The sequence below is a fragment of the Mustela nigripes genome, chromosome 8 (genome assembly GCF_022355385.1).
Source record: "Mustela nigripes isolate SB6536 chromosome 8, MUSNIG.SB6536, whole genome shotgun sequence".
Classification (NCBI taxonomy): Eukaryota; Metazoa; Chordata; class Mammalia; order Carnivora; family Mustelidae; genus Mustela; species Mustela nigripes.
Window position 1 is genome coordinate 55,086,562 of NC_081564.1, and position 4,981 is coordinate 55,091,542.

General features: G+C 39.7%; 1 non-coding gene across 1 annotated transcript; it reads left to right on the plus strand.

The window, feature by feature from the left end:
• The first annotated feature begins 1,101 nt into the window (after nt 1-1,101).
• TRNAG-GCC (transfer RNA glycine (anticodon GCC)) lies at nt 1,102-1,172 on the plus strand. Its single transcript has one exon. It is a non-coding gene; the product is annotated as a tRNA-Gly (tRNA).
• Nucleotides 1,173-4,981: the final 3,809 nt, after the last annotated feature.

The window sequence follows — 4,981 nt, forward strand, 5'->3', positions numbered from 1 at the left end:
TCCTTCAGTACCCTATATTTTCTATGAATTTAGTAGGTAGGCCCGGAGGCTTGATCAAGCTCAGGATCTACCCTTACCCCCATCACCTCACCCTAGCAATAATGTGTTCTAGATGGCATTCTATATAACTTAATATTCTTCTTAATTTAAAAACTAAAAAGCACAAAAAACTTTTTTCTCATTTTAACTTTTCTTTAAAGTACCATCTTATACTAAAATAGGGTTTAGATAACTGAGAGAGATTTATAATTAAGGCCACTAGATGTCTCCTACCTATTTGTGTTAACTGCCATGCACCCAGGTTGATTGCCATCTCCAGAACTCTTCTGCTTTCTGTTGACCCCTGAACATCCCAATCCCCAAATCTGTTGGTTGCTCTTCCCCCCCCCCCCCCCAGAGACAGGTAATTAAGTAGAATTGACTCTTAGGTGTTTTATAATTTATGATTTTTAAACATTTAAAATTATATGTGGGAATTATACATCTGTATTTGTATTATATTTTTTATTACACTTGTCACTGACAGTTTTTGTAATCTGTCAACCCTAATATTTAAAGAGCTTTGGTGCACCTGGGCACCTCAGTTAATTAAGTGCCAGACTCTTGATTTTGTCTTGGGTCATGATCACAAGATCATGAGATCAGTCCCCACATTAGGCTGAGTGTGGAGCTTGCTTAAGATTCTCTCTGCCCGTACACCTGGGTGGCTCAGTGGGTTAAGCCTCTTGTCTTTGGCTCAGGTCATGATCTCAGGGTCTTGGGATGGAGCCCCGCATTGGGCTCTCTGCTCAGCAGGAAGCCTGCTTCCCCGCCCCCACTCTGCCTGCCTCTCTGTCTACTTGTGATCTATCTCTCTCTCTCTCTGTCAAATAAATAAAATTAAAAAAAAAAAAGATTCTCTCTCCCTGGGATGTTTGGGTGGCTCAGTCAGTTAAGCATCCAATTCTTGATTTCAGCTCTGTTCATGATCTCAGAGTCATGAGATCAAGCCCCACCTCGAGTTCTGGCTGGCCATGGAGCCAACTTAGGATTCTCTCTCCCTCTCTACACCCTCTGCCTACTTGCGCACATGCATGCCCTCTCAAAAACACATTATAAGGTGCACGGGTGGTTCAGTGGTAGAATTCTCACCTGCCATGTGGGCGGCCCAGGTTCAATTCCTGGCCCATGCAGCACGCCCACCCTTTTGGGGCACCTGGATGGCTCAGTGGGTTAAAGCCTCTGCCTTTGGCTCGGGTCATGATCCCAGGGTCCTGGGATCAAGCCCCACATCGGGCTCTCTGCTCAGCGGGGAGCCTGCTTCCCCCCCCCCGCCCCCGCCTGCCTCTCTGCCTACTTGTGATCTGTCAAGTAAATAAATTAAAAAATCTTCAAAAAAGAACACATTATAAAATGAAATTTAAAAAAATAAAGAGCTTAGTTATTTGGCAAACATTAGGCAGGATTTGTTTTTAAAAATGGTTTTACATGAGTTTTCTATAATTGTTAAGTTATTTCCTAATATTTTAATGCCCTCCTAAAATCACAGTTCATTCTGAGAACAGGAACAGAATTATTTTATACCATTTTTTCTTGATGGTTGCCTAAGATATGTTTTTATATTCTAGATAGAGTTGTTGAAGACACAATAATTTCATAATTTATAGCCCTGGTGTTTGTAGGTTGCTTTGTACCACCATCTGAAGCAACCATCTTACAGGACAGCTTTACCAGCTAGTGATGGTCTTGGGTAGATGAAACCTGGCTGAAGAGAGATGGTTTGTCTATCTCAATGTCTCTATTTTTGTGTAGAGACTTTTTAGAGGTGCCTAAAAAAATAAACAATGAGAGAATAGAAATTTCAGCTTTAAAAATAAACAAGTAATGTACAAAACAGGTATTTTTATCCCATTCTTGGCCTTACCTCATTCTCTCCCTGTGCCTTTTAGATGAGAAGTTTAATATACTTTTTTCCAAGTTTAATGTATCTGAGAACTTGTTTTTCTTGAAGTTATAAAGGAAATAACTTTAAAATTATAAAAAACAAAAAAATTATAGAAAACTCTTCTGAACATCTCAAAAGTGTAAAACAAGAAACAATACTTGGAAATTGCTGAATATTACTTTTAAGTTAAATTTAATTTTAAGATTTTATTTATCTGAGAGAGAGAGAGTGCTCATGTGCACCAGTGGGGCAGGGGCAAAGGAAGTGGGAGAAGAAGACTTCCCAGTGAATAGGGAGCCCAGTGTGGCATTTGATCCCAGGACCCTCAGATCATGACCTGAGCTGAAGGCAGACATTTAACCATCTGAGCCACACAGGTGCCCCTGAATATTACTCTTTTTATGTACATACCAAGAGATGATATTACTTCTGGTTAGAATTATCTTTCTTGATGCTCCACCTTGCTTAATGCTTATTATAATGTCTTAGTTGATTCTAGGATTTCATTTTGACTTCTTTGAATAGTGCTCACATTTAATTGAGCATATATTTATAAAACTCCTATAGGACAGTATCATGAATTCCACGAAAGGTACACGAATGAATCAAACTGGAGCTAAAAGAGCTGTAATCTAGTGGGGGGGCCCACAGGACAGGTTAGCAATCATAGGAGGTAGCTGTTGATAAGAGACGTAAGAGCCCTTGATGAAACGATGTGGCAGTCAAGAGTAGTAGAGGATCATGGTAGAGAGATTTGGAAAAGCTGCAGACAAGAGAATCTCTTTTAGCTGGGCCTTAAAAGACAAGTAGGTGTTTGGTATTACAGAAATAAGACTGAGGAGGTACAGTGAGAGGGGACTTCTTTGAGCAAAGGTACCAAAGCAGGAAAATACGAGGCACATATGAAGGAAAGTAGCGAGTTGCTGTTTGAAGGATTAAGTACCGAAGTAGGGGTGGGGAGTGGCTTGGTAAAGGGCTGAGCAGATGGTCGGTTTTGAAAGTTAGGTTAAATTCCCTATTAAAGAGTTAGAGTCTAGAGCTCACAGGAATACCACAATGAAAGTTGTGCTTTAGAGGGTTAATTTGGTAACAATATTTGATATGGGAATGCCAAGGCTGTGTGTGCTGCAGGTGAGTAGGGCAGGGTGAGGAGGTCTTGAGTGAGGACGCTGGTGTGGAGGAGGAGGACAGAGCAGCCGCTAGAAGGTTTTACAGACTGGGAGAGGAAGGGCTCAGAAATGGCTCTGGTTGTTGAGGGCACAGTTTAAACTCATATTATTAAAATAGAAACATTTATCAGTTGCTATAAAATTAATGTTAGTTAAGTTTCTTCTGTCTTCTTAGTTCTAGAGCCAATACAAAAGCCTCATGAAGGTCCTGGAGAAATGGGGAAACCAGTCGTCATTCCTAAAGAGGATCAAGAAAAGATGAAAGAGATGTTTAAAATCAATCAGTTCAATTTAATGGCGAGTGAGATGATCGCACTCAACAGATCTTTACCAGATGTCAGGTTAGAAGGGTAAGTATCTGGTGTGGTCCTGACAGCAGTGAATTTGAATGAAAAGTGTGTTCTGAGTTCCCAATAAATTACACTTTAATGTTCACTGTTCTTAAAGTGAGTGTTTGATCACTAAGTTATTACTTACCCACTTAAATTTAAATACTGATAAAAATACTGCTGATCATTAGGCTGTAAATTTTAGGCTTTGGAAAATAATAATTTATCTTAATAGATTAGTAAGGGATTTTAAACTTCTCAAAACATTCCTATAATCAGCTTTTTAAAAAAGATTCTTTTAAGAGGTATGTAACTTAAAATGGTAATGTATATAGTCATAGGCGTACAGATTACTAAATTTTTACATGTACATGTGTACCTGTCTAATTGTCATCCACATCAAGATATGTGTGTTGTGTGGATGAATATTCTATAACTTATTTACACACATAGATATTTGGGTTGTCTCCACCTTTGACTCTTATGAGTAAAGCAGTTGTGACATTGTCTTTTGGAGGACTTGGGCGCTCATTTCTGTTTGGTATGTACGGGGAAAGGAATAGATTATACATTTGTATAGCATTAGTATGTGCTACCAGACATTTTTCCAGGATGATTGTACTGATTTACATTCCCACCACCAATGTAAGAGGACCAGTTGCCCCACATGAAGAAGGTAACATAAGGTATCTGGGCTAGAGGACAGCAGACCCCATTAGACAGCTTCCCATTAGAAGCAAAGGAACTATATAGAAAACACATGGAGCAGGTGAACGTAAACATTTACACATTTGGCTCCTGAGACTATAGTCGCCTTGCCCCCTGGGCCTTCCATTAGCACCAACAGCCAGGCCATCTTTCTCCAGGCAAGAGATTGGAGGATCTTTCTTGATAGAGTAGGACTAGGCACAGAGGGGGGAAAAAAAAAACAAACCAAACCTCATAGTAATCATCACTCCAAGCTAATATTCAGCTTTTTGGTTCCCTGTTTTTGTAACAAATACATAACCAAGGAATACTAGACAATCACAAGAAACACTCAGACATGAAAAGTATAGTGCCCAGAAGAGAAATAACACAAGTTGGAGGAAGCAAAAACTCTTCAGGGAGAAGAAAACTTAAAAAGAGTTAATCCCAATGAAATAAGAAAGCATATTACAACCGTAAAGCAATAGGATGTTATTCAAAAGATACATTAGGAAAACCAAGAGTGGAGTTTAAAAAGACAGAAAGAAAAGGGCAAAACTTAGCGCAGCTCAGCAGCAATCCTAGAAATAAAGGAGCAAAATATCAGAGGAAAAGAATTGCCAGTCTAGAATTCTGTATCTGTCCTTACTTGCAATCAAATGCATAGGTTAGACACAGGGCGTTTTTGGAAATGAAAAGTCTCAAAACATGGAACTGCCACACACCCTTTCTTGGAAGGTTACTGGAGATTATGATCCACCAAATGGGGACCTATACTCAGGAAAAGATGGACAGAGGTTGTGGAAGACAGGGGATTTGGCCTAAAACAAATGTGGTGGGAATCCCTTGAGGATGGTGAAGGGCGAGCCCTC